The following is a 20,004-nucleotide window of genomic DNA, read 5'->3' as shown; positions in this document are numbered from 1 at the left end:
TTTAAATAATTTTATCATAAAGCTATTTCAGCAATAATAATAAAAGTAATAGCAAGAGCCCTTTGCTGAACGCATGCTGTGCCAGACACTGCTGAGATATATAATGTATATTGTGTCATCTCATTTCCTCATAATGACCTTACAAGGTGGTGTTATTATCATTCCCACTTATAGATAAGGAAATCGAAGCACAGAGAAGTTGCTCACCCACAGTTATAATGTACATAAAGGGCAGGATTCAAATCCAGACATTCTGATGTAGCTCACACTTTTAGCTAGGACACTGACTGTGAGTTCTAATGATGTTCCAGTGGAACAGAAACTGAAGACACTCCCAGAAGCATCAACTGTGAATATAATGTATCACTACTTTAACCCTGGAACAGTCTTAAGGACTAATTCCTACATAGCTGTGCACTATGACCAGCTAGTGATTACCATTTTTTATATAAAGTGTGAAGACCCTCACCAACCTAAACCAACCACATCCTTTTGTTAAGCAAAAGTTGTAGATGGTCCCCAAACTAAGCAATATATTAATTAATTAGCACCACTTTTCCAGAAAATGATAAAATTCACACCTTCCCCAAAAGTCAACTTTATGAGAACATTCCCATCACTAAGTTGCTTTTTACCACTTTCATAGAATAGAAATTTATTTAGAAAATCTTTTTCCATTTCAGTATAATACAAAAAAAGAAAAGCATGAAATGGACTTTATCAAAATTAAACATTTTTGCTCTTTGAAAAATGCTATTATTAAAAGAATGAAAAAGAATGACAAGCAAAGCTAAAGACTGAGAGAAAACCAATTGCAAATCACTGCAACTGCAGAGACAACCAATTGCAAATATCTGAAAAAGGATTTGTATCCAAATATACACAAGAATTCTCAAAACTCAAGAGTAGGAAAACAGCCCAATGAAAAGCTGGGCAAAGATTTCAAAAGATACTCCACTAAGATCATATAATGATGGCAAATAAGCACAGGAAAAGATGTTCAGTGGCATCAGTCATTAGAGAAACACAAAACCGTGATGAGATTTTACTACATACTTATTAGAATGCTGCTGCTGCTGCTGCTGCTAAGTCGCTTCAGTCGTGTCCGACCGACTCTGTGCGACCCCACAGACGGCAGCCTATGAGGCTCCCCCGTCCCTGGGATTCTCCAGGCAAGAACACTGGAGTGGGTTGCCATTTCCTTCTCCAATGCATGAAAGTGAAAAGTGAAAGTGAAGTCGCTCAGTTGTGTCTGACTCTTAGTTACCCCATGGACTGCAGCCTACCAGGCTCCTCCGTCCATGGGATTTTCCAGGCAAGAGTATTGGAGTGGGGTGCCATCGCCTTCTCCGACCTATTAGAATGGCTAAATGAAAAATGATGGTAGTATCAGTGATGCAGAATAGCTGGAACTCTCATACACTGCTACTAGGGATATAAAATGGTATAGCCACTCCGGGAAGAGGGTTGACAGTTTCTTATAAAATTAAAAATACACTCAGTGTATCATCCAGCAATCCTGCCTCCCCACAGGCAGATACCTTAAAGAAATGAAATCTATGTTTGCACAAAAATCTGTACACAAATGTTTCCAGCATCTCTATTCAAAAACGTTAAAAAAAACTAGAAACAACCCAAATGTCCTTTAATTAGTGAGAATAGAAAACTACTCAGTAATAAAAAGGAATACGCTTTCAATTTATGCCATAATTTAGATGAAGCTCAAAGAGTAAAAGAACCCAGTCTAGAAGTTTACATACTGCATGATTCTATTTATATGACATCCTCAAGAAGATAAAACTAAAGGGGTGGAGAAAACATCAGTGGTTGCAGAGATTATAGGATGGGGACAGTTAACTAAAAGGATAACATTAAGGAATTTTAGGGGGTGATAATATTCTGTATTCTGATTGTACTGATGGCTGCACAATTATACATGTTATATTAATAGAACTGTATTACTAAAGGAAAAAGTCCATTTTACACTTTGATTTTTAAGAAAAAAATGTTATTCATTTTAAAAATATGAGTATCAGTGTCACAATGGACATGGATTTTAAAAACTGCAAAGAGATAAAGAAGGGTAAGTTTGTTAATAAATGGAAAACCTGTACTTTTCCCTGCATACATTTCAGAGGCAAGAATGTAGCCTCAGAAAGAATTTCTCCAAACAGATCAATGAGTAGTTCACTATGTAAAAAACATACTTTTGAAGAATTCCATCATAGCTAGAAAACTGGTCCAAGACCAAAAGTAAATACTGGAAGAAAAATGAAATCAGCAGTTCACCACAGAGGTGGTAGGCAGAATGGCCTGGACTACGACATGTTCAGTGACAGCTGATAAGCAGGGTGGTGCTTTATAAGCATCATTCTCATACCAATGTGGACTTCCTTCTGTGACAATACAAGGAAAACCGACAGATCACCTTGAAATCAAGTCAAGAAATGTATTAATACTGTTATATTTTTTAAATATTCAACTATTATCCTTAAATTGACTTTTCTTATTAGTCATGGCCCTCTTTTATTTCTAAAAAATTAAATCTTACTTGATTAGAGATAGACTTCAAAAAACAAAAAGGAACTATGATCAAACAGCAGGAACCAATAGCAGTAACTAAAATTTCTTCAACCTAAACTGAAGACTATTTCTCTATCTTTTTTTTTACATTTGTCTCCATTAGGGGAAAAGAATTATCTACCTCATAATTAACTTGGCTGGAATGAATCAGACTGCATTTGTCAAAGTTTTAGAAGACTGATGAGTTGTACTAAACGTTACCATCATTTCCACCTGAACAGAAATTACTAACATCCATGATTCTCTTTAATTATTAAACTATATAAATAATAAAAACCATATGAAACCTGAAGAAAAATACAGTAAAATACCTAAGTTTTTTACATAACTAACAAAGTTTAAACAAAAGAAATACTATAAAAAAAATTAGAGATTCGTTTTTTTTAAGTCTGTAATTTGCGTTTTGTCTGCCTCACACATTATTTTCCCTGTGGAAAACCCAATTATTATCCTGAAAACAAGACTGTTTTAGAAAGTAACTGTACTGTGATGAAAGAAAAGCCAGACGGATACGGTATTGAGGAACCCACTGCAGAAGGTGCCTCCTCCTCCCCGCTGGACAGCACAGCAGTGGGAGAGCTTGCGGCTAGTCAAGTGTGCACTGTTTCCTTGGGGATGAGACAGACAGGAGTCAGGATGCATCCTGTAAAACGATACACCCAAGCTCATCACCAAATAACCAGGCCACCCACAGTCTGACTACAACAGAACCTTCCCACCGTTCTCCACACAGGCCCCAAGCACAGTCCAGCCTGAGTCTCTGCCAACGCCTTTGCTCTACACAAACACCCTTCCCTCCTTTCTGTGGACCTAAATCCTGCCCAGCTTTAAATGCACACTTCAAGGTCTATTTCCCTAAGGATGATGCTCCCAAAACCAAAATTACTTCCTATAGGATGGTCTTCCTAAAAGGAGTACATCAAGGCTGTATATTGTCACCCTGCTTATTTAACGTACACGCGGAGTACATCATGAGAAATGCTGGGCTGGATGAAGCACAAGCTGGAATCAAGATTGCTGGGAGAAATATCAATAACCTCAGATATGCAGATGACACCACCCTTACAGCAGAAAGTGAAGAGGAACTAAAGAGCCTCTTGATGAAAGTGAAAGAGGAGAGTCAAAAAGTTGGCTTAAAGCTCAACATTCAGAAAACAAAGATCATGGCATCTGGTCCCATCACTTCATGGCAAATAGATGGGGAAACGGTGGAAACAGTAACAGACTTAATTTGGGGGGGCTCCAAAATCACTGCAGATGGTGACTGCTGCCATGAGATTTTTTAAAAGATACTTACTCCTTGGGAGAAAAGTTATGACCAACCTAGACAGCATGTTAAAAAGCAGAGACGTTACTTTGCCAACAAAAGTCCGTCTAGTAGAGGCTATGGTTTTTTCAGAAGTCACGTATGGATGTGAGAGTTGGATTATAAAGAAAGTTGAGAGCCGAAGAATTGATGCTTTTGAACTGTGGTGCTGGAGAAGACTCTTGAGAGTCTCTTGGACTGCGAGGAGATCCGACCAGTCAATCCTAAAGGAAATTAGTCCTGAATATTCATCGGAAGGACTGATGTTGAAGCTGAAACTCCAGTACTTTGACCACCTAATGCAAAGAGCTGACTCATTTCAAAAGACCCTGATGCTGGGAAAGATTGAGGGTGGGAGAAGGCGACGACAGAGGAGGAGATGGCTGGATGGCATCACTGACTCAATGGACATGAGTATGAGTAAACTTCGGGAGTTGGTGATGGACAGGGAGGCCTGGCATGCTGCAGTCCATGGAGTCGCAAAGAGTTGGACGCGACTGAGTGACTGAACTGAACTGAACGGATGGTCTGCCTCTTAATCATCATTATCTTGGATGCCTTATGTGACCAACACAACTATCTTAGAAATAGGAGTCCTGTTTTATATCATCTATATTCCCATGACAACCATCCTATTCACTAAAACCATTCAATAAATACTTTAATTGAGTTTCCAAAAGAGTTGACCTAAGGTAACCTAAATGCTAAGCATTCCAAGAATTGTCCTGAACCAAACTCAATTCTCATTCAAACGGCAATGTCATAGAGAGGGATGTTGTATTCTCTTTAAGTGCACTTGCGTTTATCCAAAACTAGAATCTGTGATGAATCTATGGGATACACAGACAGAATATTCTGTGAAGTAAAAAAGCTTTATTTATTGTACTGTGCCTAATATTCGGCCAGACTTGCATTTTTCTCTAAAACTTATAAATCACTGAGTATGCAAGAAGTATTAGAAGACAGAGTACGCCTACTGAGAAGAAAACTGAAAGCTAAGGTCATCAATCATATTCTAATTTGAATAATCTCTTTCATAAAGAGGTAAATTCTCCTAATTTCCAGAATGAATGAAATTCAATATGGCAAAGCAAAATGCTTTAAATACATAAAATAATATCCTGATGGACAGTCTACTATCTGTTTTAGTAACAAATTATAAAAAAAGAAACTCTCTAAATTTAAGAAAAGTTACATCACGAGCTAAAATTAAGACATTTTTTCCATCCATCACTTTGACTTTTCTTAACTCATTTTTGAGAACTGTCAGCAGTTCTGGATCAGTAATTCCAAATTATTTCTTGAAGACTTTGAGCCTCCTCCCAAATCATTTAACATGCTTACTAATCAATAAAGACATGAAAAAACAAAAACCCATATTTATAAAGCAAGTAAATTATATTAAAAGGCTGACTTTGCGAAAAGGTTGCTGCTTGCCAAGAGAATTTTATTATAAAACATTTTCTGTCATTTGTATTTCTTCATTTTCCCTTCCAGATTATCTGTGTAGCCTTGCAAACACATAATGATCCAAAACAGCTGAGCTTTAGTAATTAAACACAAACCAACATAAGAGAGCCAACTGCACAATTAAAACAAAAGGGTACCACAACAATGACCACCATCATCCCTCTTAAAGGCTATCTTCAAATTACCAACAGTCTATGTTCTAGAACTATATTTTCAAAATAAATGTTTGAAATTCAGAACAGTGTTTTACAGAAACTAAGACCAGGGGTTACTTGAAAGATGTGAAATAACAAAAGCAGATTATAAAATAATATCTATAGTGCAGTCCCATTTTATAAGTAAAAAACTAGCAGATTATAAAGTAATAGTCTATATCCTGGGCCTGGATACCTATATATCTATAGAGAGATAATACATATATAGAGAGAATATATATAGAGAGATATCTATATATATCATTTTATCTATATATAGAGAGAATATTTTATATAAAAAGTCCAGAGAGAGAGAGAGAGAGATGAAACAAAATATTAAAAGTATCTCCTTCCCCAAAGTTTTAACTCCAGTCTAATCATGGGGAGAACATCAGATAAATCCAAATTGAGGGACATTCTATGAAATACCTGAACCAGGACTCTTCAAAATTGTCATTAAAAAAAAAAGAAAAATCTGAGAAACCATCAGAGCCCACAGGACATGACAACAGCATCCAGTGTGGGTGCTGAGCAGGAATCGGGCTTTTTGGGAAAATGAGAAATTAAAATAAAATCTGGAAATTTGCTAATACTAATTTTCCAATGATGATTTCTTAGATTTGACAAATGTATCTTAAAAATGTAAGATATTAACAACGGCAGGTTAAGAATATATGAGAACTCTCACCTACATTTACAATTTTCTCTAAGTCTACAATTATTCCAGTATTAAAAGTAGGTATCTCTGAGTGGTAGATGACAGAGTTTTAAAAATTCATTTGCATTTTCTAATTTTTTAACAAGCAACATCCTTATTAATTCCCTGATAGCTCAGTTGGTAAAGAATCCGCCTGCAATGCAGGAAACACTGGTTCAATTCCTGCGTTGGGAAGATCTACTGGAGAAGGGATAGGCTACCCACTCCAGTATTCTGGCCTGGAGAATTCCATGGACTATACAGTCCATGGGGTCACAAAGATCTGACACAACTAAACGACTTTCACTTTAAATGCTTAATTATCTGAAACACAAAAAGGGGAGAAGATAACTATTCTAGATCAAAAGAAATTAAAGAGATAAAAATAAATATATTTGGGAAAAATGGGAAAAATTATATACGGACTTGATATCTGGCAGGATAACCATTAGTATTACTGAGTTATTTTCTTAGGTGTGATAATGGTATTATATCTATAAAGAAAAATGCCCTCCTTCTTAGGAGACACCTGTTGAAGTGTGAATGAAATGCCATCTAAGATATCTGCCACTTACCTTCAGCTGGCTCAGAAGAAAAAAAATTCTATTCAACAGAGAAAGAGAGAAGGCAAATCTTGATATAAGGCAAAGAACTGGGTATTGATTATACTATCCTGACAACTTTGCTCTAGGCCTAAAGATTGTCATAATATAAATTAAACTAAATTTTCTTTAACTTAAAAAAATGATCCAAAACCCAAACTAGGCCAGAAGTTATAATTTTCTCATAAATATAAAATATAAAGTATTTTATAGTTTTAATTCATCTTTTCAAAAAAAAAAGATTGAAAAGGGATGGCTTATCTTACATATTAAGAAATTATAGCTAACACCCAGAAATAATATTTACGTTTCCTTCCAATTAATAATGAATATAGTCTTTTTATCATCAGAGCAGTTTATATTGATCTTGGGCTCATTAATTTCTAACTTACCTAGTTTTTAAAAAATAAATCTGTTTATTTGAATACCATTACCTCATCCCTTAAAGAAGCTGGAAAGATGATGCAATAACTCAGAAGACACAGTTGGAAACTGTAAAAGAAGCCTAAGAAATAGTCACTGGTTGAACAGAAGAGCAGGTCTCTTACAAAGCTGTATTCCATGAACCTTGGGTCAGACATAGTTCACTTTGACCCTAAGATCCACTATAGACCCATCTGCCCAAAATGCCTTTCTCAAATGGGAAAGAGGTGGAAATGCTAAGACACAGGAGGACACTCTTTCTTGTCTGCAGCTAACTGAATTAGAAATCTTTCACACCATTTCTAGTCCTGAAATTCTGTAATTCTACATGTTGCTGTTGTTTCTTTGCTCAGTCTAAATTCTTGTGTTCAACTCTTTGTGACCCCATGGACTGCAGCCTGTCAGGCTCCTCTGGCCATGGGATTTCTCAGGCAAGAATACTGGAGTGGGGTGCCACTTCCTACTCCAGGGGATCCCCAGGGACCGAACCCGTGTCTCTTGTGTCTCCTGCATTGGCAGGCAGATTCTTTTACCACTGAGCCATGAGGGAAGCCCATAATTCTACATGACATACCTTTAAAACAAGAATACATTATCATTTCATATCCATTAGGAAGGCTACTATCAAAAAAACAGAAAGCAAGTGCTGACAAGCAAGTGGAGAAGTTCGAACGCTTGTACACTGCTGGTGGACATACAATGGTGTTACTGCTATAGAAAATAGTAAGGGGGGGGGTTCCCTCAAAACATTAAACACAGAATTGCTAATTCCACTTCTGGTATTTCCCAAAGAACTGGAAGTAGGGATTTGAACAGATATGTATATACCCATGTTCACAGCAGCAGGATTCACAATAAGCCAAAAGGTGGAAGCAACCCAAGTGTCTATCAAAAGTTGGATGGATTTTTAAAAATGTATTTGCACACAACAGTACTGTGTGTGTGCATGCTAAGTCACTTCAGTCGTGTCCGACTCTATGCAACCCTATGGATCACAGCCCACAAGGCTCCTCTGTCCACAGGATTCTCCAGGCAAGAGTACCGGAGTGTAGTTTGCTGTGTCTTCTTCCAGGGGATCTTTCCAACCCAAGGATCGAACCCACGTCTCTTAGCTCTCCTGCATTGGCAGGGGGGTTCTCTACCACCAGCGCCACCTGGGAAGCAAGTAATCCAACAGTATTACTTAGTCTTAAAAAGTCAGGAAGTCCTGCCACACGCTACAGCATGGATGAACCTCGAAGACGTGCTAAGTGAAATAAGGCAGTCGCAAGAAGACAAACCCTACCTAAGTGCACTGAGAGGGGGCCTTCCTCACAGTCATCACAGAGACGGCAAGTAGAGCGATGTCTGCCAGGAGGCAGCAGGGCATGGAGAGTTCGTGTTTAGTGAGTAGAGAACTCCAAGTTCGAACGATGACGGAGTTCTGAGACGGGGTGGATGCTGGCAACGGCTGCACACCAAGGTGAGGGCACTGAGTGTCGCTGAATCGCTGCTGCTGCTGCCGCCTCGCTTCAGTCGTGTCCGACTCTGTGCGACCCCAGGCGGCAGCCCACCAGGCTCCCCCGTCCCTGGGACTGGAGTGGGTTGCCACTGCCTTCTAAAATGGTCTAAAATAAATGTGATGTTTCGTATATTTTACCAGAATTAAAAAAAAAAAAAAAAACCACCTCAAGTATACAAGTCACGATACCCTCCTACCCTCCTTAAAAGCAGTGAGGCCCATGTCCTAATCCTGGTGCAGACTGAAGGAATGTGCACTGCCCATTTCCCAACCTCCCCTGCCCACAGAGGAGGACTGAGAGCTGGCAGAGCCACGGCCAGAGACGGGAAACAGGTCCTGATATTAGTCCCACTGAACGAACTTAGGAAAGTCAAAACACAGGGCAAGGCCCAGGATGGCTGACAGAGGCAGACTAGGGAGGAGAAGGCAAAGGCAGAAGGCAGGAAATCCTTCAGAATGTGGGCAGCTGACGAGACTGGGAAGGGAGACTGTGAGGAAAAGGAGGGTCAGAGAACAGGCAAGTCAGAGAAGGGCATTTCCTCAAGATAAGGAAAGAGAGAGGAGTAAGAGAAAAAAGGAAGAAGAACTGTAAACAAGGAGATTCATTCAAGAAGAGATTCTCCCCCAGTACCAGCAGAAAAATGACTTCCTTCCACTGACTTGGCCATCTGTATCTAAAGAATCCAAGAAAGCTGGTGAAGCCTATACAAAGTTAGGGAGAAAACTACTTCCCTATGTAAGAATACTAATATACCCCCATCCACAAAGAACTATGTACTGCCATTTTTTTCATCTGTGTTTGTGTTTTCATTTCAATTTCAATCTGGGCCTACCTTTTTTCTTTGTATCAAACACTAGTATGCTGTGAATGAGCTGAAGAGTTCTAAAGCACAGGAGTAAGAGGAAAGGCTTGAAGCCCGATCTGCCAGCATTTGAGTCATGGCACTGTGACCTGGGGCTATCTGCCTAAAAATCTGCTTCCATCTCCAAATCTGCAAAATGGGAATAATAACAGTCTACACCTCACAGTTGCTGCAAGAATAAAATAGGGTGAAATATGAAAGCACTTAGAACAGTGTCTGGCCCACACTAAGTACTATTAAGGTATGAGCTTCCTATTATCCTCTAGACCTAGAACATGAGCCCCAGGAGAGCCGCAGTTTTGTCTGTTTTGTTCACTGTTGAAGCCTCAGGTGCTTCACATAAGTATTTGTTGAATAAAAATGTATTGGATAATGTAAATTTCATTCCAGCAACATAGAAGCCCAAAGGAACAGCACTACCTTTTTGTTATTATGGACAACTAAATCTGTATCACACTTGAGCCTCAAAGCTCACAGATGGTTTTCATATATCTCATCTCAAGTGATTCTGTGAAGCTGGCATTATTATCTCCATCTCACAGAGAAAGTAATACTCAGAAGATGTAAGTGATTTGCCCAAGGAATTCTGGCAATTAATCCCACTTGTGTTCACTACAGACCCCCACTCAGAAAGCTCAGCACACATCCTGCTAAACTGCTCAGCTCCCCTTGCCTGCAAATACACACAGCCCAAGTGCACCAAGACGCTGTATCCCATTTGCTTCAGTACAACTGATGGAAACAGGTGAAACAAGATTAATAACTACTGAAGCTGGCTTAATAGGTACAGTGAGATTGACTATACCCTACTTCCGTGTGTCTGAAATTATCCATAGTAAAAAAAAAAAAAAAAAGTAAATAAAAAATAAACTCTTTACTCCCAACATAAACTCTGCCACTTCTTTCTATTGAGCATACCACAGCAGAGAACCTTCTCTGTATGAGGCAGTGAAGAGAAAGCTAGACTGGGAATCAGGACGCTTCATTCTTCACTCTGATTTAACTATGAGACCTCACTGATTCCTCTGACTCCTCTGGGCCCTAAACTCATCTGTTCCTTCCAGGATTAAAATACTCATTTTGGCTTCCTACTAGTTCCTTAAACTCAACACACAGAATGAAACTTGTCTTTTCTCTACTCTGAACCCTAAGGCCAGTTCTTCCATATTCCTGATGTCTTCCAGCTATCCAGCCACAGAAACCTCAGCCTCATCTCTGAGACACAGAACTGATGGTTCCCTTCCCTCCTACCTAATCAGCACCACATCTCTCTGCTTAACCTCCAAGAGATCTCTTGACTCCATCACCTCTTTTCATTCTCAGGGACACCAGTTCAGGCAGTCACCCCTGTCTGAGGCTATCACCACGGACCTAACTAAAAGCCCCAGTGCCAATCCCTCACGTTCCTTCTCCTAAACCCAGTCACGACCTCTCAGAAGCATCACCTTCCACATACTCCTTCAGGTCACCAGAGTCCAGGAAACCGGGATAACGCGGTTTCCGGACACGGCCTCCCTTCCGGCCCCACGGCTCCGCCGCTGCTCAGGCTGTCCATCCCTCCGGAATGCCCTCCTCTTTCCACGGCCTCTCGCGTTCACGCGGGTGCCGTTTAAAGGCCCCTCTTCAGCTGACGTGCTCCCCGATAGCCCCAAGGGGGGCAGGGTCACCCCTCCACTGAACCCCTCTTACGGCACCCTTCAGATTCCTATTAGTCCTTTCTGGTGCCCCTAACTCTCTCCACGAGGGGATTTGCTCCTTGTTCATCTTTGCGTCCCTCTGAACTGGGCCTCCGAAGCACAGCGGCATGCCAGGCAGGCCGCCACGAGCGCGCGGGGCTGCGGAAAGCGCTGCCCTCGGCCCTGCCGAGCGACTCCAGCAGCCAGCGCCCGCAGCTGGTCGGGCCGGAGCAGCCCCCTCCCGCGCCCGGGATGTGCCCCGGCACCTGAGCGGGCCTTGCGCTCCTTGCGCGGGGCACGGACACCTAACGGTAACTGAGGAACTGAACCTTGAAATAACTCACCTGTTCCCCTTCACCACTCCTCTCAAGGAAACTCACCATCCAGACCGGGCTCTCTTTAGATATTCTCACTGAACTTGTTCCGATCATGTTTTTAACAACTACCTGTTTATTAGCTGGTTCTATTTGCCTTACCAACCAAAGCCCCACATCAATAATTTATTGATTAAACTGCAAACGATATGAACAAACAATTCACCATGAAGAGACTCAAAGAGAAAAACTCAACATTATGGAACTAAGAAGTGCAAGTGCCGCTTGACACTAGGAAACAAGGAAGGACTTATAAAGAAAAAATGTATTTCTATCCAGTTTTGGCCAAAGAGGTAAACCTATATATCTGTTAATAGTACAAACTGGTATAACACTCTTGAAAACCAGTACCACGATATATACTGGGTTGGCCTAAACGTTTGCTTGGGTTTTTCCATAAAATCCAGAACGAACTTTATCGCCAACCCAACATCAAAAGACATAAAATCATTCATATCATTTAACACAACAATACATTCTGAAATTTATCCTAGAGATATAATTAGCTAGAAAAAATATATCTACAACAATGTAGATTAAAGTATTAACTGAAAATCAGCGAGCAAAACAAATATCTAAGATACAAAGATTAACGTAAATTATTGACAGCATGACTTGATAAAATATTTTGCAGCCTCTCAAAGTGTAATCATGTAAATTAAAATTGTGACACCTATAATATGGAAATGTTTCATATCTAGTATATGGGAAAAATACAAATTATGTGCATCATAATTAAAAATGAGTACAGTAAATATATATATTTTAATGGAATGCCAAAAGGAAAATCAACTGTTTGAGGGTGGTACCTCAAATATTTAACAATTTACTTAATATTAATTCTTAAATTACTTCATACTATTAGACAAAATTTTACCATACTGAGGAAATGAGGGGTTCCAGGATACAAATTTGACACAGTCTGAAGAAGAGGTCCATGCCTCTCTTCTACTACTCATTTTGGCCTTAACTGAGAGCCCTCATGTACTTGTTCTATCACAACAACAACCCAGACTCCAGCTTTCCAAAGACTAACAAACTAGCTCAACTAGTCTTCTGATCATCCCCAGGAACCTGTGGACAATGAATCCTGCAAAATGACTGCAACTCAAGAAACAAAGAACCCTACAACTATGTTCCACTTTAGCCATCAATAAGCAGCCAAGCCAGAGTTTAATTATAAACCTTAAAAATATATAGCACTATCACATTGAAGTCTCTGCAGCTAGCACTGAAAATACATCAAAAACTAATTTTAGCACTGATGTCCCAGAAGGACAATATTAAAGCAGTCTTCTAACTGTTTTTCTGTAGTAAATCATTTTCTAAGTTTACTACTGAATGGCCAAGATACTATAACAGACTAAGAATACTAATTACTGTGAAATAATACTCAAGACTAAATTGTCTTTCTTAGGATATTTCAGCAAAAAATAAATAAACTGAAAGACTAAAACCACCATTGTATGGAGGGAACACAACCATCAGAAAAAAAGTTGAACCTGCATTCCACTGATCTGTTCTCAGTACCTAGATCCTCAAAAATGCAGACATGTACAGTCATTCATGAGAACACGCACATAGCAGACAACAGGAGAAACAAACAATTTAATACTTAACCAGTTCATCAGAGCACAGGGTGACCACCACTCAAGAATGCTGACGGGAAACCTGAAGCACCTCTTAGGATCCAATCTTGTGCAGATAGGTTGAACTCCTGTGTGGTTACTCATTCAAAACAGAAGTGTAAGATTAACCTATCCTCACTTCTCTTCAAACACACTGACGAAGAATCAGGTGGCCTGTTCACCATCATCCCATCAGTACCCGAAGCTCCAGGTCCAACTGCTGCACCAGAGCCCTGCTCACTCCACCCTGTCCCTCCTCACTCTTCCTAAGCAGACACTCCTCTAGTTTAAGACTCTTCTCAGGCACCATCAAGTTCTTTCTTTCTAAGTAAGGTTCTCCCAAGCCTTACTCACCTGCAGTTCACTGCACTGGGTATTACCCAAATAGCCCATCAGAGCTCTTTATAATTTCTGAAAGAGAGAGAGGGAATCTTTTAATACAGAGTAGAAAACAGGATTGCTGACGTATCAGTTCTGAAGCATTTGTATCCAGTAGTCACAGAAGATGGTCTTTTGGTCCATAGTATTTCAGTAAAATGTAGCATAACCAGCCAGGACCCAAAGTCCTGAGATAAGGGTCCAGAGATAAAAGCTTGGTTGAATGTTGCTATTGATTAGCTATGTGACCTTGGGCAAGTCACTTGCCTCTTCCAGGCCTCAATTATCCTCGTGCAGAAAATAAGAGAGACTAGACACAAACCTCAGAGCACATAACATGGAAAGAACACGCCCCTTCCAAGGCACAACGCCAGCATCGCTACTTACTACTCTTGTGACATTACGTGAATAAATTCACATTTAGCCTAAATTTCCTCGGCAAAGCAGAAATAACAACTATCTTGAAATTGTTCTGAAAACTAAAGGAAAGATAATGAGTTATAACAAGTCTATAGTAAATATACTGTGCGTCTCACCATAAAATCCACAGATGGTAATTACCAACATTATTCCCAGCCCCAAGGTTACATGAATCCAATTTCCAAATGTTTATTTTCTTAGAAGATCGACAAATCAAAACTGTACCAACCTGAGAATGCAATTAACAGTGTCAGTGCTTGACTGACAAGTCAACGACAGTCATCTCACGGTGATGGGCATCACAACACCACAGCAAACAAGGGCAGAATCGTCCCTGCACAACATGTGAGCGGGCCCAGTGGCCGTGCCCTCCCCACCCGCCACTGCTGCCAGGGCGCCGCAGCAAAGAGCTCCTCCCGCAGCCTAGTGACACCAGCTGTTTCTGCCTCAGGTCAGGGGGCAGGACCGCAGGGGGCGGAAGGAGGAGAGGCTTTCCCTTCATCTTGTCCACTCTACACACTGAAGCGCGGCTCGGGTTTGTTCACTGTGACATGCACCAGTTTTACATAAAAATGAGTGACTTTTTAACCCTATATTATTCGCGCATGTTGCTCACTGATAGGAAGCTCGCCTCACAGGAATATTGTCGTACAAGGAGAATATCCACAGAAGAAAGCAAAAAGGCAAATTCAGATGTGCAGAGAACACCTAAAATATGGCATAGAAATGACAAAAATCACAAACATTCACACTTCAGAATGGTTCAGTCAAAAACTATGCCGTGCATTCTTTGAAGAGCCTCATGATGAATCAGGGGTTTCTAGGGGTCAAAACAGGTCGAACACACCAACTCTGGTTTTGCCAGACAACTTCCTGCTCTTGGAGAAACTGACCCAGTACCACTTACATGAGCAAACGAGTTGGTGTGATTGTTTAGTAGTATGTTGAAAAGCTTTCAGTGTGCTTTAGACAACTGGTAGCTTAAAGAAAAAAAAAAAAGATTTATGCACACATATGTATACATATATAGATATATAGAAATTATAAATCTTCATGTTACATCTACTATTTATTACTGAAAGAAGAACATTAACTCTGCTAAATTCAGGTTAACTCAGAGGTATTATCCCAGCCACCTCAGAGGTGACAGACCACTGAGTTTTATGCTGCCCCTAGCCAGCGTTACAGAAATCACCCTGACAACACCCAGTAACTTAAATGGACGTAAGCTGGAGGAGCCACACTCTCCACACATATCATAGTTCCCTCCTAGAAAACATTTCAAAATATTACTCAGAAATCAAATGTTTGCATGTACACTTATCTAAGTTGATGGAAATAAACAACCATAACAATCTGTTTATAATTTTTAAGTAGCTCCTCCGCCTCTCGTTTGCCAAGTTGATAAACTTGGCCCCAAATTTTCTATGCATTAAAACAACAGGCAAAGGACCTTATTTCTTGTGCTGGGCGTGTATCTGGAGTCTTAAAAATTGAGTCTGACAGATAATGAGAGGCTTATTTGCATTTGATATCAATGCCATGCCTGCTTCTTAAACAGAGAGCAAAACTGCACGTGTAAGGTCTGGTCTACCTATTTGTAGGGCCCTCCTCAACATTCTTAGCCTTTCGTGAGTATGCTCTATATTCTTAAACTCCACAAGGCACTTTGTAAGTAGGAATGATTTCTCCTGTTATTTTGGCATTACTCCCTTTTCCAGTAAAACACTGGACTGTCCATAAATTGTATACAGACTTTAAAACAATCCAGACTGAGTATTTATGGTATCAGAAATGAAACTTCTTGGTAACAATCGCAAAATCCAAGTGTACTAGCTGATAGGTACTTACTGACTCCCCAAAACTACAGCCTTCCCTGAAATGGTGTCCTATTCCCCAGCCAAAAGGACAGACTGAAAAAGCTGTGTCTTTATTCATGTCAAAGACACAGACTCTCACTCCATCCAAACTTCTACACTATGGCACTACACTAAAGCATTTGAGAATGCTTTGTGTAAAAGCCTACTTGGTGGCCAGACACCAGCTTCACTTTGAAGTGAATACTAACACTTCACAGGATCTACAGGTGTGGAAATTGTGGAAAACATCTTTGTGGAAAATGTCTTAACACAGTTCAGGCCAAACAACACTGGCCATATAAGATTACCTATTTCTAAATATTCCCTTTTGGATTATAAACAAACATCTCCATAGGCCAAAAAGTAGATTAAGTGATTCTTTCCACAAATATGTAAATTAAAAAAAAAAAGGTACACATTGGGAGATCTAAGCCATGAATATGCCTCCATCAGCAAGCTGAAAATAAATTTATAAATCCATATTTGCTCTAAGGATAAAAATAAAAAATATATGTGATACACACAAGCACTGTTGAGTTTCGGAAAGCAACCACGTGTGGTCTGTGCATTTAGAAAGGGCCTTAGTTTATGTCCGCCTTCCTCTCCCAATTTTTTTTTTAAGGCAAAAATGTCAACTGTATGCCTCAATCTTGAAAAAAATAAAGCACCGCTTATTGTTCTAGACATGTGATAGAGAGGATTTCAAAATATAAAGACTATCCAGATGTATTAAGGGTGGGGGGGGGGGGGGAACTGCAGTAACCAATCTACCAAAACTTACATGTTCTCAATAAACCATAGTAAAGTATTTTTATAGAGACACACACACACACTGTATAGTACATCTACAATGCCTAAAATTTTTTTTGAACAGTTATTTTTTCAAGTTAAGAAAACTGCTTGTGAAGAATGTAAAATTAGCAAACCAGTCTCCTTCTCCCCAGTACTGTTCATTGACACTATATCAGTGCTGTTCTATAAATCCAAAGACTTACAAGTTGGCTTAAATAAAGCAACACTTTGATTTCACATATTACATGTGACCAGAAAATAATGAAAAGCCAGTCTTCTCCATAATAAGTTAACCAAACTCAACACTATCATAATTCAAAATAATTATGAGACCAGCATTATCCCATTTTTCAGAAACTAAAAGCAGGATTTGCCTAAAATAATTCTTTCCAATGGAAAGGGCGTACCTGACATGAGACCCACAGTCAGTGACACTCAAGGCGCCGTGAGTGAGAAACACGGCAATGCAGATAAAATGAAGACATTCAATTAGAGCTACGCCAGGAAATGTGAACAGGCAAACTACAATTACCCCTGGAAAAGACACTTGTCAAGGGTGGCTGCAAACAACATTTGGCTCTGGATAAGCTCCACTGCCACTGTGTGTGCCGGAGTCCCTGAAAGTCTGTACACTTGATACAGTCTTCTTTTCCAAATTCAGCCCAGCCTCTACACCCATCATGTGGAAATAAGATAGTTGCATCCAATTACTTAGCTTCAGCCTCACCCTTATGACTTGATTAAAATAAAAAAAGAAAAAAGGTAAATCACTTTTAACTGCAGTCTCACCTTACACATCTCACCAGCACCGTAGTTCTTTAGTGATCAATTACTTCATCCAATTCCTGAGGCAAATAGAAAAGTAAAATGTGTCTATACAACACCAGTAAGAGACAAGATCAGTACTAGCAAACGTTCTATCAGCGTGACGTGAAAGGGCACCTAAATTTCAAATGGAAAAAGCTACCAAAATGGTACAGTATGCAGCTTTATAAATGAGTCTGTTTGTTTTACTTTAAAATAAAAAATTTCCTCTCTGTGTGATAAAAGAATAGATTATAAAACGCTCTTAAAATCCAAAACATAAAAAAGTCATCCTTTACAGACTGGACTTCCAAAAAGAATTAAAAAGAAGAGATAAAGGGGACGAAATCCTTTCATATGAGTTTAAGGGAGTGCAAAATTCAGAACAAGCGAGCCGGGACAACTCTTTACTCCCCAACCCCCTCCCCCACACCCAACTCTAGGAATCCACTATGTCTGGAGTTATACATTATTATATTAATGATTTGCCTGAAAAGTGTAAGTGGCGAGGGTGAAGGAACAACAATTCTGAATTTCAAACAAAACCTGAGGATCTCAATCCAAGAAGAATCCTAAAACCCTGATTTCCAAACCGGGCTGGAGGATCCTCAGCAAAGGAGAGGGTGCAGAAAGCTCAAATAATTTGGGGAGAGAGGAATCAAAGTTCCTTAGATGAAACTGCAGTCCTTTAGCTCTAGAAGAGGGGAGTCTTACAGTAATCTCCGGAAAGGATCGTCTGTTTTTATTTTTGTTGATGTGCTCGTGGGCCAATGAGAATTTCCGAGGAGGGGGCGGAGAAAGGGTGGGGGGGGGTAAGAAAGTGAAGCTCAGGAAACAGCCCCCGGCTGGGCAGGCAGGGGCCCCCGGCCCCCTTTTCCCGGCCCCCACCCCCCACGCGGGCAGAAGGCGGATCCCAGAGGGGCAATCGAGCGGGGCGTGGGAGGCCCGCGCGCTCCCCGCCCCAGCGGCGACCCCGCCGAGGGGCGCGAGCCTCCCGGGAGCCCGGCGCCGACGAGCCTGCCGCGGGCCCGCGGTGGGGTCCGCGAGGCCTGCTCCGAGGCCTGGGCGGAGGGCGGCGCGGCCCCCGGCGGAGGGGAAGGGGATCGGGAGGGGAAGCGGCTGTAAACAGCCCCAGCGTCCGGGCCTCGCCTCGACGAGCCCCGCTTCCCAGGCCCCACCGCGGGCCGCCCGGGCCCCCGGCTCGCGCCGGAGCCGCCCCCGCCGGGGCCCGAGGGGCCGGAGGGGAGCCCAGCGCCTCCCCGGAGGGCGCCGGCAGCTCGCGGAGCGGTCCCGGCGGCGGCGAAAGGGGAAGTCAGGACTTACCTGTCATTACTTTCTACGCCATCTTGGATCCACTTGTCAACGTCCCCACAAAGCATTGTGGGTAAGAAAGAGCCTTTAAAGTGACTCCCCTCGGCCCCCGACTCCCGCCTCCGCCGGCGCCGCCCCTCCGGCCGCACCTCCGGCGCGGAAAGTTGCCCGCCGCCTGCCGCGCGGCCCCTCCCCTCCGCCGCCTGTTTGCGTTTGAAATCCGCCCCCATCTTTAAAACGGGGCTCCGGGTCTCTGCGGCCGCCGCCGCTCCCGGCCTCCCTTCCCCCACCCCTCGCGTCCACGCGGGCCCCGGCGACCCCCGGGGCGGGCGGACACCCCAAGTCTGCGTGTGATCGGCCGCGGGCTACCCGCGCCGGCGGCGAGGAGCCGCTCAGATTCGTCTGTGCGCGCTGCTGCGTCGGTTTCGGCCCCGGACCCTCCGGCGGGCTTCTGCTCCCCGGGCCGGGGCCGGAGGGCCGGCGCTGGGCCTCCGCGTACGCGGACGGAAGGTGTGTCCGGCCGCCCAACGGCCCAGGACCCTGCGGAGGCCGGCTTCGCGGCAGGGGCAGGGGGCACGAGGCGAAAAGCAACTTTTACCCGCTTGCGGCTCCCTTCCGCGGGCTCCTCCCGGGCCGGCACCGCGATCCGCGACCCTCAGACGGAGACCCCTCCCCTAGGAATGTGGCCTCGCTCGGCCGAGTCCGCCCTTCTGCAGTCCGCGCCGCGCGCGAGCTAGGACTTCCCCCTGCAGGTAACGGGGGCGCCGCCTGCGCGCTCGGGCCGGGGCGCAGGGGCGCGAAGGGCTCGGGGGAGGGTCCCGGCGCCGGGCTGGGGCGACAGGGGCTGCGCGCGCCGCGGTCCACCTGCCGGGTCCCGGGGGGGTGGGGGGGTGGGAGGCGCTCTGAGTCGTCCGGCCGAGACCCGGGCGAGCGACCCCGCCGCCCACGCCCGCACCCCGGCTGCTGCCCGAGGGCCCCTCGCGGGGCGGCGAGGCGGTCCCCCGCGCCCTCCGCCCGCATTCCGTGGCGCGGGTGGGCCAAGCACCGGCCGGCGCCCTCGCGCAGCGGGCCCCTTGCCCCGGGGAGCGTAGGTCAGCCTGCGGAGCTCTCATTCATTGCCTCT

General features: G+C 42.8%; 1 protein-coding gene across 3 annotated transcripts in view; it reads right to left on the bottom strand.

Annotated features, from left to right (window-relative positions):
* Positions 1-18,978, bottom strand: part of HELZ (helicase with zinc finger) — a 149,428-nt gene extending 130,450 nt beyond the window's left edge. The window contains exons 1-3 of one of the 3 annotated variants that reach the window (XM_040244371.1): positions 18,894-18,978; positions 17,556-17,611; positions 13,672-13,728 (exon numbers count right to left, since the gene is read on the bottom strand). The gene's annotated coding sequence lies outside the window, so the exon portion shown is untranslated. The remainder of the gene's footprint in view (positions 1-13,671; positions 13,729-17,555; positions 17,612-18,893) is intronic. The other 2 variants (XM_040244372.1, XM_040244373.1) reach the window with 2 other exon arrangements.
* Positions 18,979-20,004: the final 1,026 nt, after the last annotated feature.

Source organism: Oryx dammah, unplaced genomic scaffold (genome assembly GCF_014754425.2).
Source record: "Oryx dammah isolate SB20612 unplaced genomic scaffold, SCBI_Odam_1.1 HiC_scaffold_8, whole genome shotgun sequence".
NCBI lineage: Eukaryota > Metazoa > Chordata > Mammalia > Artiodactyla > Bovidae > Oryx > Oryx dammah.
This window is presented reverse-complemented; position numbering and strand designations above follow the sequence as displayed.